Here is a 22,636-nt window from a genome sequence, read left to right as displayed (position 1 = left end):
ATGCTTTAGACTGTATCTAAACCTGCTCCAACATGGACTGACATTCTGGCCTACTTTCAGCCGATGCGACTTGTCTGTCGCTGAACAGTCGCTTTTTATGTATTCAGCACCTATGTATAATGTTGTAAAAATGCTCTAGAAGCTAAAGTCGCAGAAATGTCACACATATTTGGCCTGCAACTTTCTGTGCGACAAATTCAGACAGGAAAAATCAGTATAAATCCTTAGAAAATTATCCCCCAGTGTCTCCATCTGCTGGCGGTATTGAATAAGCATTGCTGCACTGATGGGGTATGCATTAGACGAAAAAAAAGAAGAAAAAGAAGAATAATACGCCCAGAAAAGAGGCGAAAAGGAGAAAAACGTAAAAAAAAACGTGAAAAAAAAAGTAAGAGGAAGAGAAGGGAAAAAAAGGTGGAAATGGGTTTAAAAGTGATTTCGGCGGAGAAATATATATATATATATATATATATATATATATACGCGCACACACACACATATATATAAACGTATTCTCCGTTGAGATATTGCAGCCGCTGCTGTGTCCAGGCCCAGGAGCCTTAGCACTGTGCTGTGATGTCACTCAATACCACTGACATCACTAGGTGTAAACAACATCTCTCCTTTGCTGTGTATGTGACTATGGAGCTGTTTGGTGATGTCGTCTATTATGGCCTTCATAGAAGCAACAGGAGATTGTTGCATCCATCTAGAACCCTCAGAACTACAGTGCTATGATGTCACTCACTTCCACAGGCCTTGCAGAGTGTAAACAACAACAACCCAGCTTTGTTGTGTATGTAACCATAGGGATTGTGATGTCACCTAGAACCTTCACAGCAGCGACAGCTTCATGAGGAGCATCAGCACTGCTCTGCCTGAGCAGAACCATCACCGCCATAGGTTGTCAAATAACCCGGATTTAACCCACACAGGTAAGTCCAATGGGGTGCAGGCATGTCCTCTATGCTTACAGCTTCCCGTGGGTGTTGGTTTGATACCGTTTGGGGACAGCCAAGGAGGCATCTGCAGGCAACAAAGGTAGGTGTGTGCTTGTGTGTGTGTTTCCTATGCAGATCCTAAGCCCAGTGTCACATGCAAGTAGGAGGAGTAAGAAGGGTTCCTGGCAAATCCGGGTTATGGATTGCATTTAAAAAGGCCCCGTGGGAGTGCAATGGGCCCCTGTCTTGCTGCTTAGCAATAATGGTATGGGTTTAGGTTCTGCTGTGTGTACTGGTGGTTGACTGCCCCCCAGCCCAGAGTGTGCATGGAAAATTGTCTGGCAGCCTCCCTGACAGCAAGCAGTGATAGTGCCCATGAAGGGGACCTTGTTGGGCCCGCCCCTTTCACGGTTATCGCTTCTCGGCCTTTTGGCTAAGATCAAGTGTAGTATCTGTTCTTATCAGTTTAATATCTGATACGTCCCCTATCTGGGGACCATATATTAAATGGATTTTTGAGAACGGGGGCCGATTTCGAAGCTTGCTTCCGTCGCCCTATGCATTGACCCGATATGGCAGTATCTTCGGGTACAGTGCACCACCCCCTTACAGGGTTAAAAAGAAAGATTCCTACTTTCATTGCTACCTGCTTGCTGGCTAGCCAGCTAGCCAGCCCTGTGGGCCTTGCTGCTGCTGCTGCAGCCAAAAAACAAAAGGTGGTGCTGCTGCTGCTTCTGCTGCTTCTGCTTCTGCTTGTGTCTGGCCGCTGTTGGAGCGTCCAGGCACAGGACTTCTGCTGCTGCTGACTAAATGGCCTCCTTAATTGGATCATTTGAGTAGCCAGCACACCTGTGCAGGTAGGGCATGACATGATAGGCAGCTGCCTTGATAGCGGGTGGGTGCTGAATGTTCCTAATTGACAAAATAAGATTAATGCTTATGAAGAAATATAAAATCTCATCCCTTCCCCAATATCGCGCCACACCCCTACCCCTTAATTCCCTGGTTGAACTTGATGGACATGTGTCTTTTTTCGACCGTACTAACTATGTAACTATGTAACATAACATGGGGGGGTCTCCTGGCTGTTCACACAGGTGTGTCATTGCTGTACATTGACCATGCATTGCTTCTGTGGTATTGCAAAGGCAAAGACAAATGCTTCCAGCCATCCATTGCACTAATGGATTGGTCATCAGCTGGCTGTCTATGTCCCGCATCAATATAGACCAAAGTACAGAGGGTTAGGCTATGCTATTGTGCACCTACCTGATGCATCAGAAGGTGCGAGGCCCTTGCTAAATTCTGTGCACAGACTTTGAGATCTATGCTTTAGACTGTATCTAAACCTGCTCCAACATGGACTGACATTCTGGCCTACTTTCAGCCGATGCGACTTGTCTGTCGCTGAACAGTCGCTTTTTATGTATTCAGCACCTATGTATAATGTTGTAAAAATGCTCTAGAAGCTAAAGTCGCAGAAATGTCACACATATTTGGCCTGCAACTTTCTGTGCGACAAATTCAGACAGGAAAAATCAGTATAAATCCTTAGAAAATTATCCCCCAGTGTCTCCATCTGCTGGCGGTATTGAATAAGCATTGCTGCACTGATGGGGTATGCATTAGACGAAAAAAAAGAAGAAAAAGAAGAATAATACGCCCAGAAAAGAGGCGAAAAGGAGAAAAACTTAAAAAAACGTGAAAAAAAAAGTAAGAGGAAGAGAAGGGAAAAAAAGGTGGAAATGGGTTTAAAAGTGATTTCGGCGGAGAAATATATATATATATATATATATATATATATATATATACGCGCACACACACACATATATATAAACGTATTCTCCGTTGAGATATTGCAGCCGCTGCTGTGTCCAGGCCCAGGAGCCTTAGCACTGTGCTGTGATGTCACTCAATACCACTGACATCACTAGGTGTAAACAACATCTCTCCTTTGCTGTGTATGTGACTATGGAGCTGTTTGGTGATGTCGTCTATTATGGCCTTCATAGAAGCAACAGGAGATTGTTGCATCCATCTAGAACCCTCAGAACTACAGTGCTATGATGTCACTCACTTCCACAGGCCTTGCAGAGTGTAAACAACAACAACCCAGCTTTGTTGTGTATGTAACCATAGGGATTGTGATGTCACCTAGAACCTTCACAGCAGCGACAGCTTCATGAGGAGCATCAGCACTGCTCTGCCTGAGCAGAACCATCACCGCCATAGGTTGTCAAATAACCCGGATTTAACCCACACAGGTAAGTCCAATGGGGTGCAGGCATGTCCTCTATGCTTACAGCTTCCCGTGGGTGTTGGTTTGATACCGTTTGGGGACAGCCAAGGAGGCATCTGCAGGCAACAAAGGTAGGTGTGTGCTTGTGTGTGTGTTTCCTATGCAGATCCTAAGCCCAGTGTCACATGCAAGTAGGAGGAGTAAGAAGGGTTCCTGGCAAATCCGGGTTATGGATTGCATTTAAAAAGGCCCCGTGGGAGTGCAATGGGCCCCTGTCTTGCTGCTTAGCAATAATGGTATGGGTTTAGGTTCTGCTGTGTGTACTGGTGGTTGACTGCCCCCCAGCCCAGAGTGTGCATGGAAAATTGTCTGGCAGCCTCCCTGACAGCAAGCAGTGATAGTGCCCATGAAGGGGACCTTGTTGGGCCCGCCCCTTTCACGGTTATCGCTTCTCGGCCTTTTGGCTCAGATCAAGTGTAAACTTGGTCTGGGTCAGGGGTGCGTGTTTCTCTGCTTGCAGAGGGTTTTTTCAGGAGGCGATACTGTGGTCTCAGACCGACAGAGAAGATGGCAGCTGGATTCGTTAAGAACACTATTCGGGTGAAGGTGGAGGTTTCTGATGTGGAGAAGAATAAGATCACGTTTGTGGGGCGTCGTTTGGTGGAGGACATGGCCGGGATACCGATGAAGGACGTCTTTTGCTTACAGGAAAGTAAGCGGCAAGGTATATATGATGTGAGTTTCTACACTATTAATGGGTGCCTGTCCTTTTACCAGAGCCTGCGTGAGAATGTGGAAAATACCATTATGAAGAATGTGTCGTTTGAGCCTTTGTTTGAGTTGGAGGAGAAACCCCTTTTAGTCCGTGTATACAACCCGTTTATGGATGTGAAGTTGGTGGGAAATTTTTTGAAGCAGTACTGTGAGACTGTCAGAGGAGGGATTGCACAGAAGAGCATATTGGGAGTGTTTAATGCGGAGTATAAGTTTTTGGTGAAGTTGAAGCAAGATGCCAGTGGAATTTACGGAGTGCAGCATCCCCCGGCGAGTTTTTCTATTGCGGGGCAGAGAGGTTATCTTACCTACCCTGGGCAGCCCATGTTCTGCAGAAAGTGCCATATGTTTGGGCATGTGAAGGAGAATTGTGCGGCTGTGAGAGTGTGCAGGAATTGCCAGAAAGAGGGACATGAGGCCAATGCGTGTCCTGAGCCAAAAAAATGCCATGTATGTGGAGAGGCTGGACATGTGATGAGAGAGTGCCCGGAAGAGAGAAAAAGGAGGGAGGAGGAGAAGATCGAAAGACAGAAAGAGGTAGAAAGGAAGCAGGAGGAGGGAAAGAGATACCTGGAAGAGAGAGATAAAATGGAGACAAGTGCTGTGATGGAGGGGACTCCAGTTTTGGAGGGGACTCCAGTTTTGGAGGGGTCTCCAATTTTGGAGGGAAATCCAATTTTGGAGGGAAAACCCGTTTTGGCGGGAAAACCTGGACTTAAGCTTATGGAGAGCAAGACTGTGGCTGTGGTGCAGAAGGAGTTGGAGGAAGAGATGGAGAATGAGCCTGTGATTGAAGATTTTACTACCAATTCAGAGAGTGCTGTGTCTTCAGGAAGGCATAGAGGGAAGAAAGTGGCGGATGATTTGTGTCACAGGTATCCAAAAAAAGCGAGAAAGAAAGAATGGGCTGAGAGGAGTGAGGAGACTTCGTTTAGTTCGAGAAACCCTTTCGAACCATTATTTAGATCCGAGGTGGATCAGGAAGGTGATGGACAAGTACCGCTTGGTACCTTAACCCGTAGAACATCGCATTGATTGGTGTTTTCTTTTGTATATAGGTGATTGTTTTGTTGTGTTTTTTTCCTTTGTTTGTTTTTTTCATATGGGGATAGTAGTATGTCTTTTAAAATAATTTCATCTAATGTTAGGGTGTTTAGGAGTAGGGTTAGGAGGGCTGCAATTTTGCAGGAGTTGGCAGGTATGGGGGCTGATGTTATTTGTGTACAAGAGTGTGGGTTGGTGGAAGAGGTAGGGAAGGGGGAGTGGGGATATGGGGATTCTGTGTGGTCTATGTCTTCTGTAAATAGGAATGATGGGGTTGGTGTGTTATTTAAGGATAAGAGGTTCAAGGTAGAGAGCCATTCAGTGATTGAAGAGGGAAGGTGTTTGATGGTTAAGGTGGAGGTGGGTGGAGTTAAGGTTCGAATATTTAATGTGTATGCGTCTGTTAAGAAGAATGAGAGGGTGGAGTTGTTTGAGAAGTTAAAGTTGTTTTTGCCGGGGAGAGAGCCTATGGTATGTGTGGGGGATTTCAATTGTGAGATTGAAGGGAGTAAGATCGATGTATCTGGTAGGATGTTGAGGAATGTGGTGAATGATTTGAGGTTGCAAGATGTGGCTAAATTGTGTAATGTTGATGTGTGTCCGACTTATTTTTCAGATAGGGGAAAGTGTGCTTCAAGATTGGATATGTGTTTTGTGTCAAAAGGAGTGTTGGGTAGGGAGTATATGCAAATGAAGGTATTGTATTCAGATCATGAGTGTGTAAGATGTGATTTGGGGTTTAATGTGGAATGTTTGAGTGGGCGGGGTTTATGGAAATTGAATGTTAGTTTGATGGAGGAGGGAGGGGTGTATGAGAGGTATGTGAAGAAGTATGAGGTTTGGAAGAGGAGGAAAGCTGATTTTGTGGATGTATTGCAGTGGTGGAGTTGGGTGAAGGAGAGAACGCATGTTTTCTTTAAAAGAGAGGGGTATAAGAGAGCTGCGGGAAAGAGAAGAAGGTATGAGTGGCTGCAGAAGAGATTGATCTTTTTGAAAAAATGGAGGAAGAGTGGTGGTTGTGTGGAGAGTGAGATTGAAGAGATTAAGAAGGAAGTAGAGAAGTGGATGTTGGAGAGAGGAAGAGAGATTGTGTATCAGGCTAAGTTGAATAAGTTGGAGAAGGGTGAGAGATGCTCAAGGTTTTTCTTTAAAAGGGTGTCTGGTAAAAGAGAGGAGTTGATAGAGGTGTATGATAAGGATGGTGTGATGGTTAAAGGTAAAAGAGTGTTGAGTGTGGTTGAGGATTTTTATAAGGATTTATATGCTGAGAAGGAGTGTGATATGGGTCTGCAGTCTGAGGTGATTGGGAAGATTGAGAGCAGAGTGCATGACAGGGAGGCAGATAGCCTGGTGAAAGGTGTGGGAGTGAAAGAATTGGAGTTGGTGATTAAAAGTATGGCTAGAAATAAGACACCAGGTGAGGATGGGTTGCCGGTGGAATTTTATGCTAGAATGTGGGAGACGGTTAAAGTGGATTTGGTGGAGATTTATGATTTTGTGTGCAAGAATGGTAGATTGGAGGAAAGTATGAAGAGTGGAGTGGTGGTTTTGATCTTTAAAAAAGGGGATAGAAAGGATGTGAGGAATTGGAGACCGATTACGTTATTGAATGTTGATTATAAAATTCTTGCAAAGGTGTTGGCGAATAGAATGAGGGATGTGATTGATCAGGTGATTGGAGAAGAACAAGTATGTGGTGTGCCAAAAAGAAGGATAAGTGAGAATTTGGGTTTGTTGCGTGATGTATTATGGGATTGCTTGGGTAGAGATCAGTGTGTTGGAGTGTTGTCTTTGGATTTTGAGAAAGCTTTTGATAGGTTGTCACATGAGTTTTTATTTAAAGTGTTGGATAGAATGGGTTTTCCGGAAGGTTTTGTTAAAATGATTAGAGTATTGTATGATGGAGTGTATAGTAAAGTATTAATTAATGGCTGGGTTAGTAAGAAAGTGAATGTGTGTTCTGGAGTGAGACAGGGGTGTCCCCTGTCACCCTTGGTCTTTATATGTGCGATAGAGCCTTTGTTGGAGTTGTTGAGAAGGGATAAGTGTATGAGAGGTGTGAGGATTCCTGGGAGTGGTGGAAGAGACTTGAAAGTGTTGGCATATATGGATGATGTTTGTGTGATCTGTGAGTATGTTGGAGCTTTGCAGAGAGCAAAGTTGTTGGCTGGGTATTTTTGTGGTGCTTCTGGTTTTAGAGTTAATTGGGATAAGAGTGAGTATAAGGTTTTTGGAAGGATGTATGAAGTAGAGGATGTAGGGGTGAAATGTGTAGACGGAGCGATTAAGGTGTTGGGAGTTAAATTTGATGAGAGGCTGGATGGAAGAGAAAGTTGGGAAGAGGTTGGTGTTAGAATAAAAAGGAAGTTGGATTTTTGGAGTATGAGAGAGTTGTCAATGATTGGTAAGATTGTGGTGATCAAGAGTGTGATATTGCCGATCCTGTTGTATGTGGCTTTGGTGTTTCCACCAGGTTATATGACACTGAGAAAGTTGAATAGGATTTTGTTTGTATTTTTCTGGGGGTCGAAAGTGGAGAAGGTGAGAAGAGAGAATGTGATGAAAGAGTGTAGGAATGGAGGAATGAATTTTCCTAATGTTGAAGTGTATCTGGGGATTAATCTATTGTTTGCTGTGAGGAGAAGTATGGGAGAGCAGTGGAAATTTGCATGTATGATGAGGTTTCTAGGAGGGGGTGTGTTATGCAGATTAGGGTGGATGGAGAGAGATCTGAGGAAGCCGTATGCTTTGGTGAGTCCTGGTTGGTATGGGTTTGTTGAGGTGTTCATGAGAAAGTTTGGTTTGATAGGTGTGAGACAGGATGTGTTAAAGGAGAAGAAGAGTATGGTGAAGTGTATTAGGGAGAAGGAAGTTCAGTGTAATATTAATATGGTGAGAGGACAGAATGTGAGTAAAGTGTGGAAGAGTTTGCAGACAGATGGTATGACTAATAGACAGAGAGAGATTGTATGGCAGAGTTTGCATGGTGCATTGCCAGTAAGAGAGGTACAGAAGAGTCGGGGGATTGGAAGGAGTGAGAGATGTCCGAGAGAGGGTTGTGGAGGGAATGAGAGTATTATGCATTTGTTTTGGAATTGTGATAGAGCGCAAGAAGTGTGGAAGGGAATTGGTCCGTTGGCCAAAGAATTGATGGGGGTAAGAAAGTGGTCTTTTGAAGTGATTATGTTTGGTCTGGCGGTGGTAGGTGGGAGGAAGGAGAGAATGTTATATGTGTTGTTAGCGATAATTAAGGAGGTATTGTGGGATGTTAGGAATTTGTATATATTTAAGAAGAAGGATGTGTCGGTTGAAGAGTGTATGAGAATGATATTAGATAGATTGCATACTGTATATTTGTGGGATAAGAAGAGATTTGGAGAGGATGATGCGGAGGGGACTTGGAAGTTTTTAAAATGGAGACACGTGGTGAGGGTTTGAGGGTGGTGTGTTGTTATGCTATGTACTTTGTTTTTGGGTGTATTTTGTTATATGTTGATAAAGTAACCTAATGATGAGTTTGATGAATTGTGACTAAGTTCAGTAAATCTGAGAGGCAAACGTGAAGTAAACCTGAACGATTAAGTTTTAATTCAAACCTGAAGGTTTTAAAAAAAAAAAAAAAAAAAAAAAAAAAAAATCTGTTCTTATCAGTTTAATATCTGATACGTCCCCTATCTGGGGACCATATATTAAATGGATTTTTGAGAACGGGGGCCGATTTCGAAGCTTGCTTCCGTCGCCCTATGCATTGACCCGATATGGCAGTATCTTCGGGTACAGTGCACCACCCCCTTACAGGGTTAAAAAGAAAGATTCCTACTTTCATTGCTACCTGCTTGCTGGCTAGCCAGCTAGCCAGCCCTGTGGGCCTTGCTGCTGCTGCTGCAGCCAAAAAACAAAAGGTGGTGCTGCTGCTGCTTCTGCTGCTTCTGCTTCTGCTTGTGTCTGGCCGCTGTTGGAGCGTCCAGGCACAGGACTTCTGCTGCTGCTGACTAAATGGCCTCCTTAATTGGATCATTTGAGTAGGCAGCACACCTGTGCAGGTAGGGCATGACATGATAGGCAGCTGCCTTGATAGCGGGTGGGTGCTGAATGTTCCTAATTGACAAAATAAGATTAATGCTTATGAAGAAATATAAAATCTCATCCCTTCCCCAATATCGCGCCACACCCCTACCCCTTAATTCCCTGGTTGAACTTGATGGACATGTGTCTTTTTTCGACCGTACTAACTATGTAACTATGTAACATAACATGGGGGGGTCTCCTGGCTGTTCACACAGGTGTGTCATTGCTGTACATTGACCATGCATTGCTTCTGTGGTATTGCAAAGGCAAAGACAAATGCTTCCAGCCATCCATTGCACTAATGGATTGGTCATCAGCTGGCTGTCTATGTCCCGCATCAATATAGACCAAAGTACAGAGGGTTAGGCTATGCTATTGTGCACCTACCTGATGCATCAGAAGGTGCGAGGCCCTTGCTAAATTCTGTGCACAGACTTTGAGATCTATGCTTTAGACTGTATCTAAACCTGCTCCAACATGGACTGACATTCTGGCCTACTTTCAGCCGATGCGACTTGTCTGTCGCTGAACAGTCGCTTTTTATGTATTCAGCACCTATGTATAATGTTGTAAAAATGCTCTAGAAGCTAAAGTCGCAGAAATGTCACACATATTTGGCCTGCAACTTTCTGTGCGACAAATTCAGACAGGAAAAATCAGTATAAATCCTTAGAAAATTATCCCCCAGTGTCTCCATCTGCTGGCGGTATTGAATAAGCATTGCTGCACTGATGGGGTATGCATTAGACGAAAAAAAAGAAGAAAAAGAAGAATAATACGCCCAGAAAAGAGGCGAAAAGGAGAAAAACGTAAAAAAACGTGAAAAAAAAGTAAGAGGAAGAGAAGGGAAAAAAAGGTGGAAATGGGTTTAAAAGTGATTTCGGCGGAGAAATATATATATATATATATATATATATATATATATATATATATATATATATATACGCGCACACACACACATATATATAAACGTATTCTCCGTTGAGATATTGCAGCCGCTGCTGTGTCCAGGCCCAGGAGCCTTAGCACTGTGCTGTGATGTCACTCAATACCACTGACATCACTAGGTGTAAACAACATCTCTCCTTTGCTGTGTATGTGACTATGGAGCTGTTTGGTGATGTCGTCTATTATGGCCTTCATAGAAGCAACAGGAGATTGTTGCATCCATCTAGAACCCTCAGAACTACAGTGCTATGATGTCACTCACTTCCACAGGCCTTGCAGAGTGTAAACAACAACAACCCAGCTTTGTTGTGTATGTAACCATAGGGATTGTGATGTCACCTAAAACCTTCACAGCAGCGACAGCTTCATGAGGAGCATCAGCACTGCTCTGCCTGAGCAGAACCATCACCGCCATAGGTTGTCAAATAACCCGGATTTAACCCACACAGGTAAGTCCAATGGGGTGCAGGCATGTCCTCTATGCTTACAGCTTCCCGTGGGTGTTGGTTTGATACCGTTTGGGGACAGCCAAGGAGGCATCTGCAGGCAACAAAGGTAGGTGTGTGCTTGTGTGTGTGTTTCCTATGCAGATCCTAAGCCCAGTGTCACATGCAAGTAGGAGGAGTAAGAAGGGTTCCTGGCAAATCCGGGTTATGGATTGCATTTAAAAAGGCCCCGTGGGAGTGCAATGGGCCCCTGTCTTGCTGCTTAGCAATAATGGTATGGGTTTAGGTTCTGCTGTGTGTACTGGTGGTTGACTGCCCCCCAGCCCAGAGTGTGCATGGAAAATTGTCTGGCAGCCTCCCTGACAGCAAGCAGTGATAGTGCCCATGAAGGGGACCTTGTTGGGCCCGCCCCTTTCACGGTTATCGCTTCTCGGCCTTTTGGCTAAGATCAAGTGTAGTATCTGTTCTTATCAGTTTAATATCTGATACGTCCCCTATCTGGGGACCATATATTAAATGGATTTTTGAGAACGGGGGCCGATTTCGAAGCTTGCTTCCGTCGCCCTATGCATTGACCCGATATGGCAGTATCTTCGGGTACAGTGCACCACCCCCTTACAGGGTTAAAAAGAAAGATTCCTACTTTCATTGCTACCTGCTTGCTGGCTAGCCAGCTAGCCAGCCCTGTGGGCCTTGCTGCTGCTGCTGCAGCCAAAAAACAAAAGGTGGTGCTGCTGCTGCTTCTGCTGCTTCTGCTTCTGCTTGTGTCTGGCCGCTGTTGGAGCGTCCAGGCACAGGACTTCTGCTGCTGCTGACTAAATGGCCTCCTTAATTGGATCATTTGAGTAGCCAGCACACCTGTGCAGGTAGGGCATGACATGATAGGCAGCTGCCTTGATAGCGGGTGGGTGCTGAATGTTCCTAATTGACAAAATAAGATTAATGCTTATGAAGAAATATAAAATCTCATCCCTTCCCCAATATCGCGCCACACCCCTACCCCTTAATTCCCTGGGTGAACTTGATGGACATGTGTCTTTTTTCGACCGTACTAACTATGTAACTATGTAACATAACATGGGGGGGGTCTCCTGGCTGTTCACACAGGTGTGTCATTGCTGTACATTGACCATGCATTGCTTCTGTGGTATTGCAAAGGCAAAGACAAATGCTTCCAGCCATCCATTGCACTAATGGATTGGTCATCAGCTGGCTGTCTATGTCCCGCATCAATATAGACCAAAGTACAGAGGGTTAGGCTATGCTATTGTGCACCTACCTGATGCATCAGAAGGTGCGAGGCCCTTGCTAAATTCTGTGCACAGACTTTGAGATCTATGCTTTAGACTGTATCTAAACCTGCTCCAACATGGACTGACATTCTGGCCTACTTTCAGCCGATGCGACTTGTCTGTCGCTGAACAGTCGCTTTTTATGTATTCAGCACCTATGTATAATGTTGTAAAAATGCTCTAGAAGCTAAAGTCGCAGAAATGTCACACATATTTGGCCTGCAACTTTCTGTGCGACAAATTCAGACAGGAAAAATCAGTATAAATCCTTAGAAAATTATCCCCCAGTGTCTCCATCTGCTGGCGGTATTGAATAAGCATTGCTGCACTGATGGGGTATGCATTAGACGAAAAAAAAGAAGAAAAAGAAGAATAATACGCCCAGAAAAGAGGCGAAAAGGAGAAAAACGTAAAAAAACGTGAAAAAAAAGTAAGAGGAAGAGAAGGGAAAAAAAGGTGGAAATGGGTTTAAAAGTGATTTCGGCGGAGAAATATATATATATATATATATATATATATATATATATATATATATATACGCGCACACACACACATATATATAAACGTATTCTCCGTTGAGATATTGCAGCCGCTGCTGTGTCCAGGCCCAGGAGCCTTAGCACTGTGCTGTGATGTCACTCAATACCACTGACATCACTAGGTGTAAACAACATCTCTCCTTTGCTGTGTATGTGACTATGGAGCTGTTTGGTGATGTCGTCTATTATGGCCTTCATAGAAGCAACAGGAGATTGTTGCATCCATCTAGAACCCTCAGAACTACAGTGCTATGATGTCACTCACTTCCACAGGCCTTGCAGAGTGTAAACAACAACAACCCAGCTTTGTTGTGTATGTAACCATAGGGATTGTGATGTCACCTAGAACCTTCACAGCAGCGACAGCTTCATGAGGAGCATCAGCACTGCTCTGCCTGAGCAGAACCATCACCGCCATAGGTTGTCAAATAACCCGGATTTAACCCACACAGGTAAGTCCAATGGGGTGCAGGCATGTCCTCTATGCTTACAGCTTCCCGTGGGTGTTGGTTTGATACCGTTTGGGGACAGCCAAGGAGGCATCTGCAGGCAACAAAGGTAGGTGTGTGCTTGTGTGTGTGTTTCCTATGCAGATCCTAAGCCCAGTGTCACATGCAAGTAGGAGGAGTAAGAAGGGTTCCTGGCAAATCCGGGTTATGGATTGCATTTAAAAAGGCCCCGTGGGAGTGCAATGGGCCCCTGTCTTGCTGCTTAGCAATAATGGTATGGGTTTAGGTTCTGCTGTGTGTACTGGTGGTTGACTGCCCCCCAGCCCAGAGTGTGCATGGAAAATTGTCTGGCAGCCTCCCTGACAGCAAGCAGTGATAGTGCCCATGAAGGGGACCTTGTTGGGCCCGCCCCTTTCACGGTTATCGCTTCTCGGACTTTTGGCTAAGATCAAGTGTAGTATCTGTTCTTATCAGTTTAATATCTGATACGTCCCCTATCTGGGGACCATATATTAAATGGATTTTTGAGAACGGGGGCCGATTTCGAAGCTTGCTTCCGTCGCCCTATGCATTGACCCGATATGGCAGTATCTTCGGGTACAGTGCACCACCCCCTTACAGGGTTAAAAAGAAAGATTCCTACTTTCATTGCTACATGCTTGCTGGCTAGCCAGCTAGCCAGCCCTGTGGGCCTTGCTGCTGCTGCTGCAGCCAAAAAACAAAAGGTGGTGCTGCTGCTGCTTCTGCTGCTTCTGCTTCTGCTTGTGTCTGGCCGCTGTTGGAGCGTCCAGGCACAGGACTTCTGCTGCTGCTGACTAAATGGCCTCCTTAATTGGATCATTTGAGTAGCCAGCACACCTGTGCAGGTAGGGCATGACATGATAGGCAGCTGCCTTGATAGCGGGTGGGTGCTGAATGTTCCTAATTGACAAAATAAGATTAATGCTTATGAAGAAATATAAAATCTCATCCCTTCCCCAATATCGCGCCACACCCCTACCCCTTAATTCCCTGGTTGAACTTGATGGACATGTGTCTTTTTTCGACCGTACTAACTATGTAACTATGTAACATAACATGGGGGGGGGGGTCTCCTGGCTGTTCACACAGGTGTGTCATTGCTGTACATTGACCATGCATTGCTTCTGTGGTATTGCAAAGGCAAAGACAAATGCTTCCAGCCATCCATTGCACTAATGGATTGGTCATCAGCTGGCTGTCTATGTCCCGCATCAATATAGACCAAAGTACAGAGGGTTAGGCTATGCTATTGTGCACCTACCTGATGCATCAGAAGGTGCGAGGCCCTTGCTAAATTCTGTGCACAGACTTTGAGATCTATGCTTTAGACTGTATCTAAACCTGCTCCAACATGGACTGACATTCTGGCCTACTTTCAGCCGATGCGACTTGTCTGTCGCTGAACAGTCGCTTTTTATGTATTCAGCACCTATGTATAATGTTGTAAAAATGCTCTAGAAGCTAAAGTCGCAGAAATGTCACACATATTTGGCCTGCAACTTTCTGTGCGACAAATTCAGACAGGAAAAATCAGTATAAATCCTTAGAAAATTATCCCCCAGTGTCTCCATCTGCTGGCGGTATTGAAAAAGCATTGCTGCACTGATGGGGTATGCATTAGACGAAAAAAAAGAAGAAAAAGAAGAATAATACGCCCAGAAAAGAGGCGAAAAGGAGAAAAACGTAAAAAAACGTGAAAAAAAAGTAAGAGGAAGAGAAGGGAAAAAAAGGTGGAAATGGGTTTAAAAGTGATTTCGGCGGAGAAATATATATATATATATATATATATATATATATATGCGCACACACACACATAGATATAAACGTATTCTCCGTTGAGATATTGCAGCCGCTGCTGTGTCCAGGCCCAGGAGCCTTAGCACTGTGCTGTGATGTCACTCAATACCACTGACATCACTAGGTGTAAACAACATCTCTCCTTTGCTGTGTATGTGACTATGGAGCTGTTTGGTGATGTCGTCTATTACGGCCTTCATAGAAGCAACAGGAGATTGTTGCATCCATCTTGAACCCTCAGAACTACAGTGCTATGATGTCACTCACTTCCACAGGCCTTGCAGAGTGTAAACAACAACAACCCAGCTTTGTTGTGTATGTAACCATAGGGATTTGTGATGTCACCTAGAACCTTCACAGCAGCGACAGCTTTATGAGGAGCATCAGCACTGCTCTGCCTGAGCAGAACCATCACCGCCATAGGTTGTCAAATAACCCGGATTTAACCCACACAGGTAAGTCCAATGGGGTGCAGGCATGTCCTCTATGCTTACAGCTTCCGTGGGTGTTGGTTTGATACCGTTTGGGGACAGCCAAGGAGGCATCTGCAGGCAACAAAGGTAGGTGTGTGCTTGTGTGTGTGTTTCCTATGCAGATCCTAAGCCCAGTGTCACATGCAAGTAGGAGGAGTAAGAAGGGTTCCTGGCAAATCCGGGTTATGGATTGCATTTAAAAAGGCCCCGTGGGAGTGCAATGGGCCCCTGTCTTGCTGCTTAGCAATAATGGTATGGGTTTAGGTTCTGCTGTGTGTACTGGTGGTTGACTGCCCCCCAGCCCAGAGTGTGCATGGAAAATTGTCTGGCAGCCTCCCTGACAGCAAGCAGTGATAGTGCCCATGAAGGGGACCTTGTTGGGCCCGCCCCTTTCACGGTTATCGCTTCTCGGCCTTTTGGCTAAGATCAAGTGTAGTATCTGTTCTTATCAGTTTAATATCTGATACGTCCCCTATCTGGGGACCATATATTAAATGGATTTTTGAGAACGGGGGCCGATTTCGAAGCTTGCTTCCGTCGCCCTATGCATTGACCCGATATGGCAGTATCTTCGGGTACAGTGCACCACCCCCTTACAGGGTTAAAAAGAAAGATTCCTACTTTCATTGCTACCTGCTTGCTGGCTAGCCAGCTAGCCAGCCCTGTGGGCCTTGCTGCTGCTGCAGCCAAAAAACAAAAGGTGGTGCTGCTGCTGCTTCTGCTGCTTCTGCTTCTGCTTGTGTCTGGCCCCTGTTGGAGCGTCCAGGCACAGGACTTCTGCTGCTGCTGACTAAATGGCCTCCTTAATTGGATCATTTGAGTAGCCAGCACACCTGTGCAGGTAGGGCATGACATGATAGGCAGCTGCCTTGATAGCGGGTGGGTGCTGAATGTTCCTAATTGACAAAATAAGATTAATGCTTATGAAGAAATATAAAATCTCATCCCTTCCCCAATATCGCGCCACACCCCTACCCCTTAATTCCCTGGTTGAACTTGATGGACATATGTCTTTTTTCGACCGTACTAACTATGTAACTATGTAACATAACATGGGGGGGGGGGTCTCCTGGCTGTTCACACAGGTGTGTCATTGCTGTACATTGACCATGCATTGCTTCTGTGGTATTGCAAAGGCAAAGACAAATGCTTCCAGCCATCCATTGCACTAATGGATTGGTCATCAGCTGGCTGTCTATGTCCCGCATCAATATAGACCAAAGTACAGAGGGTTAGGCTATGCTATTGTGCACCTACCTGATGCATCAGAAGGTGCGAGGCCCTTGCTAAATTCTGTGCACAGACTTTGAGATCTATGCTTTAGACTGTATCTAAACCTGCTCCAACATGGACTGACATTCTGGCCTACTTTCAGCCGATGCGACTTGTCTGTCGCTGAACAGTCGCTTTTTATGTATTCAGCACCTATGTATAATGTTGTAAAAATGCTCTAGAAGCTAAAGTCGCAGAAATGTCACACATATTTGGCCTGCAACTTTCTGTGCGACAAATTCAGACAGGAAAAATCAGTATAAATCCTTAGAAAATTATCCCCCAGTGTCTCCATCTGCTGGCGGTATTGAATAAGCATTGCTGCACTGGGGTATGCATTAGACGAAAAAAAAGAAGAAAAAGAAGAATAATACGCCCAGAAAAGAGGCGAAAAGGAGAAAAACGTAAAAAAACGTGAAAAAAAAGTAAGAGGAAGAGAAGGGAAAAAAAGGTGGAAATGGGTTTAAAAGTGATTTCGGCGGAGAAATATATATATATATATATATATATATATATATATATATATATATATATATGCGCACACACACACATAGATATAAACGTATTCTCCGTTGAGATATTGCAGCCGCTGCTGTGTCCAGGCCCAGGAGCCTTAGCACTGTGCTGTGATGTCACTCAATACCACTGACATCACTAGGTGTAAACAACATCTCTCCTTTGCTGTGTATGTGACTATGGAGCTGTTTGGTGATGTCGTCTATTACGGCCTTCATAGAAGCAACAGGAGATTGTTGCATCCATCTTGAACCCTCAGAACTACAGTGCTATGATGTCACTCACTTCCACAGGCCTTGCAGAGTGTAAACAACAACAACCCAGCTTTGTTGTGTATGTAACCATAGGGATTTGTGATGTCACCTAGAACCTTCACAGCAGCGACAGCTTTATGAGGAGCATCAGCACTGCTCTGCCTGAGCAGAACCATCACCGCCATAGGTTGTCAAATAACCCGGATTTAACCCACACAGGTAAGTCCAATGGGGTGCAGGCATGTCCTCTATGCTTACAGCTTCCCGTGGGTGTTGGTTTGATACCGTTTGGGGACAGCCAAGGAGGCATCTGCAGGCAACAAAGGTAGGTGTGTGCTTGTGTGTGTGTTTCCTATGCAGATCCTAAGCCCAGTGTCACATGCAAGTAGGAGGAGTAAGAAGGGTTCCTGGCAAATCCGGGTTATGGATTGCATTTAAAAAGGCCCCGTGGGAGTGCAATGGGCCCCTGTCTTGCTGCTTAGCAATAATGGTATGGGTTTAGGTTCTGCTGTGTGTACTGGTGGTTGACTGCCCCCCAGCCCAGAGTGTGCATGGAAAATTGTCTGGCAGCCTCCCTGACAGCAAGCAGTGATAGTGCCCATGAAGGGGACCTTGTTGGGCCCGCCCCTTTCACGGTTATCGCTTCTCAGCCTTTTGGCTAAGATCAAGTGTAGTATCTGTTCTTATCAGTTTAATATCTGATACGTCCCCTATCTGGGGACCATATATTAAATGGATTTTTGAGAACGGGGGCCGATTTCGAAGCTTGCTTCCGTCGCCCTATGCATTGACCCGATATGGCAGTATCTTCGGGTACAGTGCACCACCCCCTTACAGGGTTAAAAAGAAAGATTCCTACTTTCATTGCTACCTGCTTGCTGGCTAGCCAGCTAGCCAGCCCTGTGGGCCTTGCTGCTGCTGCAGCCAAAAAACAAAAGGTGGTGCTGCTGCTGCTTCTGCTGCTTCTGCTTCTGCTTGTGTCTGGCCCCTGTTGGAGCGTCCAGGCACAGGACTTCTGCTGCTGCTGACTAAATGGCCTCCTTAATTGGATCATTTGAGTAGCCAGCACACCTGTGCAGGTAGGGCATGACATGATAGGCAGCTGCCTTGATAGCGGGTGGGTGCTGAATGTTCCTAATTGACAAAATAAGATTAATGCTTATGAAGAAATATAAAATCTCATCCCTTCCCCAATATCGCGCCACACCCCTACCCCTTAATTCCCTGGTTGAACGTGATGGACATATGTCTTTTTTCGACCGTACTAACTATGTAACTATGTAACATAACATGGGGGGGGGGGGGGGGGGGGGTCCCTTGGCTGTTCACACAGGTGTGTCATTGCTGTACATTGACCATGCATTGCTTCTGTGGTATTGCAAAGGCAAAGACAAATGCTTCCAGCCATCCATTGCACTAATGGATTGGTCATCAGCTGGCTGTCTATGTCCCGCATCAATATAGACCAAAGTACAGAGGGTTAGGCTATGCTATTGTGCACCTACCTGATGCATCAGAAGGTGCGAGGCCCTTGCTAAATTCTGTGCACAGACTTTGAGATCTATGCTTTAGACTGTATCTAAACCTGCTCCAACATGGACTGACATTCTGGCCTACTTTCAGCCGATGCGACTTGTCTGTCGCTGAACAGTCGCTTTTTATGTATTCAGCACCTATGTATAATGTTGTAAAAATGCTCTAGAAGCTAAAGTCGCAGAAATGTCACACATATTTGGCCTGCAACTTTCTGTGCGACAAATTCAGACAGGAAAAATCAGTATAAATCCTTAGAAAATTATCCCCCAGTGTCTCCATCTGCTGGCGGTATTGAATAAGCATTGCTGCACTGATGGGGTATGCATTAGACGAAAAAAAAGAAGAAAAAGAAGAATAATACGCCCAGAAAAGAGGCGAAAAGGAGAAAAACGTAAAAAAACGTGAAAAAAAAGTAAGAGGAAGAGAAGGGAAAAAAAGGTGGAAATGGGTTTAAAAGTGATTTCGGCGGAGAAATATATATATATATATATATATATATATATATGCGCACACACACACATAGATATAAACGTATTCTCCGTTGAGATATTGCAGCCGCTGCTGTGTCCAGGCCCAGGAGCCTTAGCACTGTGCTGTGATGTCACTCAATACCACTGACATCACTAGGTGTAAACAACATCTCTCCTTTGCTGTGTATGTGACTATGGAGCTGTTTGGTGATGTCGTCTATTACGGCCTTCATAGAAGCAACAGGAGATTGTTGCATCCATCTTGAACCCTCAGAACTACAGTGCTATGATGTCACTCACTTCCACAGGCCTTGCAGAGTGTAAACAACAACAACCCAGCTTTGTTGTGTATGTAACCAAAGGGATTTGTGATGTCACCTAGAACCTTCACAGCAGCGACAGCTTTATGAGGAGCATCAGCACTGCTCTGCCTGAGCAGAACCATCACCGCCATAGGTTGTCAAATAACCCGGATTTAACCCACACAGGTAAGTCCAATGGGGTGCAGGCATGTCCTCTATGCTTACAGCTTCCCGTGGGTGTTGGTTTGATACCGTTTGGGGACAGCCAAGGAGGCATCTGCAGGCAACAAAGGTAGGTGTGTGCTTGTGTGTGTGTTTCCTATGCAGATCCTAAGCCCAGTGTCACATGCAAGTAGGAGGAGTAAGAAGGGTTCCTGGCAAATCCGGGTTATGGATTGCATTTAAAAAGGCCCCGTGGGAGTGCAATGGGCCCCTGTCTTGCTGCTTAGCAATAATGGTATGGGTTTAGGTTCTGCTGTGTGTACTGGTGGTTGACTGCCCCCCAGCCCAGAGTGTGCATGGAAAATTGTCTGGCAGCCTCCCTGACAGCAAGCAGTGATAGTGCCCATGAAGGGGACCTTGTTGGGCCCGCCCCTTTCACGGTTATCGCTTCTCGGCCTTTTGGCTAAGATCAAGTGTAGTATCTGTTCTTATCAGTTTAATATCTGATACGTCCCCTATCTGGGGACCATATATTAAATGGATTTTTGAGAACGGGGGCCGATTTCGAAGCTTGCTTCCGTCGCCCTATGCATTGACCCGATATGGCAGTATCTTCGGGTACAGTGCACCACCCCCTTACAGGGTTAAAAAGAAAGATTCCTACTTTCATTGCTACCTGCTTGCTGGCTAGCCAGCTAGCCAGCCCTGTGGGCCTTGCTGCTGCTGCAGCCAAAAAACAAAAGGTGGTGCTGCTGCTGCTTCTGCTGCTTCTGCTGCTTCTGCTTCTGCTTGTGTCTGGCCCCTGTTGGAGCGTCCAGGCACAGGACTTCTGCTGCTGCTGACTAAATGGCCTCCTTAATTGGATCATTTGAGTAGCCAGCACACCTGTGCAGGTAGGGCATGACATGATAGGCAGCTGCCTTGATAGCGGGTGGGTGCTGAATGTTCCTAATTGACAAAATAAGATTAATGCTTATGAAGAAATATAAAATCTCATCCCTTCCCCAATATCGCGCCACACCCCTACCCCTTAATTCCCTGGTTGAACGTGATGGACATATGTCTTTTTTCGACCGTACTAACTATGTAACTATGTAACATAACATGGGGGGGGGGGGGGGGGGGTCCCTTGGCTGTTCACACAGGTGTGTCATTGCTGTACATTGACCATGCATTGCTTCTGTGGTATTGCAAAGGCAAAGACAAATGCTTCCAGCCATCCATTGCACTAATGGATTGGTCATCAGCTGGCTGTCTATGTCCCGCATCAATATAGACCAAAGTACAGAGGGTTAGGCTATGCTATTGTGCACCTACCTGATGCATCAGAAGGTGCGAGGCCCTTGCTAAATTCTGTGCACAGACTTTGAGATCTATGCTTTAGACTGTATCTAAACCTGCTCCAACATGGACTGACATTCTGGCCTACTTTCAGCCGATGCGACTTGTCTGTCGCTGAACAGTCGCTTTTTATGTATTCAGCACCTATGTATAATGTTGTAAAAATGCTCTAGAAGCTAAAGTCGCAGAAATGTCACACATATTTGGCCTGCAACTTTCTGTGCGACAAATTCAGACAGGAAAAATCAGTATAAATCCTTAGAAAATTATCCCCCAGTGTCTCCATCTGCTGGCGGTATTGAATAAGCATTGCTGCACTGATGGGGTATGCATTAGACGAAAAAAAAGAAGAAAAAGAAGAATAATACGCCCAGAAAAGAGGCGAAAAGGAGAAAAACGTAAAAAAACGTGAAAAAAAAGTAAGAGGAAGAGAAGGGAAAAAAAGGTGGAAATGGGTTTAAAAGTGATTTCGGCGGAGAAATATATATATATATATATATATATATATATATGCGCACACACACACATAGATATAAACGTATTCTCCGTTGAGATATTGCAGCCGCTGCTGTGTCCAGGCCCAGGAGCCTTAGCACTGTGCTGTGATGTCACTCAATACCACTGACATCACTAGGTGTAAACAACATCTCTCCTTTGCTGTGTATGTGACTATGGAGCTGTTTGGTGATGTCGTCTATTATGGCCTTCATAGAAGCAACAGGAGATTGTTGCATCCATCTTGAACCCTCAGAACTACAGTGCTATGATGTCACTCACTTCCACAGGCCTTGCAGAGTGTAAACAACAACAACCCAGCTTTGTTGTGTATGTAACCAAAGGGATTTGTGATGTCACCTAGAACCTTCACAGCAGCGACAGCTTTATGAGGAGCATCAGCACTGCTCTGCCTGAGCAGAACCATCACCGCCATAGGTTGTCAAATAACCCGGATTTAACCCACACAGGTAAGTCCAATGGGGTGCAGGCATGTCCTCTATGCTTACAGCTTCCCGTGGGTGTTGGTTTGATACCGTTTGGGGACAGCCAAGGAGGCATCTGCAGGCAACAAAGGTAGGTGTGTGCTTGTGTGTGTGTTTCCTATGCAGATCCTAAGCCCAGTGTCACATGCAAGTAGGAGGAGTAAGAAGGGTTCCTGGCAAATCCGGGTTATGGATTGCATTTAAAAAGGCCCCGTGGGAGTGCAATGGGCCCCTGTCTTGCTGCTTAGCAATAATGGTATGGGTTTAGGTTCTGCTGTGTGTACTGGTGGTTGACTGCCCCCCAGCCCAGAGTGTGCATGGAAAATTGTCTGGCAGCCTCCCTGACAGCAAGCAGTGATAGTGCCCATGAAGGGGACCTTGTTGGGCCCGCCCCTTTCACGGTTATCGCTTCTCGGCCTTTTGGCTAAGATCAAGTGTAGTATCTGTTCTTATCAGTTTAATATCTGATACGTCCCCTATCTGGGGACCATATATTAAATGGATTTTTGAGAACGGGGGCCGATTTCGAAGCTTGCTTCCGTCGCCCTATGCATTGACCCGATATGGCAGTATCTTCGGGTACAGTGCACCACCCCCTTACAGGGTTAAAAAGAAAGATTCCTACTTTCATTGCTACCTGCTTGCTGGCTAGCCAGCTAGCCAGCCCTGTGGGCCTTGCTGCTGCTGCAGCCAAAAAACAAAAGGTGGTGCTGCTGCTGCTTCTGCTGCTTCTGCTTCTGCTTGTGTCTGGCCCCTGTTGGAGCGTCCAGGC

The 22,636-nt window shown here is 45.4% G+C and overlaps 8 non-coding genes across 8 annotated transcripts; all 8 read left to right on the top strand.

Annotated features, from left to right (window-relative positions):
* The first annotated feature begins 1,354 nt into the window (after positions 1-1,354).
* LOC130349957 (U2 spliceosomal RNA) lies at positions 1,355-1,545 on the top strand. Its single transcript, XR_008887177.1, has one exon. It is a non-coding gene; the product is annotated as a U2 spliceosomal RNA (small nuclear RNA).
* Positions 1,546-8,597: 7,052 nt separating this feature from the next.
* On the top strand, positions 8,598-8,788 carry LOC130350001 (U2 spliceosomal RNA). The gene has a single exon (XR_008887217.1). It is a non-coding gene; the product is annotated as a U2 spliceosomal RNA (small nuclear RNA).
* Positions 8,789-10,882: 2,094 nt separating this feature from the next.
* Positions 10,883-11,073, top strand: LOC130349956 (U2 spliceosomal RNA). Its single transcript, XR_008887176.1, has one exon. It is a non-coding gene; the product is annotated as a U2 spliceosomal RNA (small nuclear RNA).
* A 2,089-nt stretch (positions 11,074-13,162) lies between these two features.
* On the top strand, positions 13,163-13,353 carry LOC130349995 (U2 spliceosomal RNA). The gene has a single exon (XR_008887212.1). It is a non-coding gene; the product is annotated as a U2 spliceosomal RNA (small nuclear RNA).
* Positions 13,354-15,431: 2,078 nt separating this feature from the next.
* Positions 15,432-15,622, top strand: LOC130349955 (U2 spliceosomal RNA). The gene has a single exon (XR_008887175.1). It is a non-coding gene; the product is annotated as a U2 spliceosomal RNA (small nuclear RNA).
* Positions 15,623-17,711: 2,089 nt separating this feature from the next.
* Positions 17,712-17,902, top strand: LOC130349988 (U2 spliceosomal RNA). Its single transcript, XR_008887205.1, has one exon. It is a non-coding gene; the product is annotated as a U2 spliceosomal RNA (small nuclear RNA).
* A 2,084-nt stretch (positions 17,903-19,986) lies between these two features.
* LOC130349954 (U2 spliceosomal RNA) lies at positions 19,987-20,177 on the top strand. Its single transcript, XR_008887174.1, has one exon. It is a non-coding gene; the product is annotated as a U2 spliceosomal RNA (small nuclear RNA).
* A 2,091-nt stretch (positions 20,178-22,268) lies between these two features.
* On the top strand, positions 22,269-22,459 carry LOC130349953 (U2 spliceosomal RNA). Its single transcript, XR_008887173.1, has one exon. It is a non-coding gene; the product is annotated as a U2 spliceosomal RNA (small nuclear RNA).
* Positions 22,460-22,636: the final 177 nt, after the last annotated feature.

The sequence above is a fragment of the Hyla sarda genome, unplaced genomic scaffold (assembly GCF_029499605.1).
Source record: "Hyla sarda isolate aHylSar1 unplaced genomic scaffold, aHylSar1.hap1 scaffold_928, whole genome shotgun sequence".
NCBI classification, from domain to species: Eukaryota; Metazoa; Chordata; class Amphibia; order Anura; family Hylidae; genus Hyla; species Hyla sarda.
Note: the sequence above shows the minus strand (reverse complement) of the source record. Positions and strands in the feature narration are given on the sequence as shown.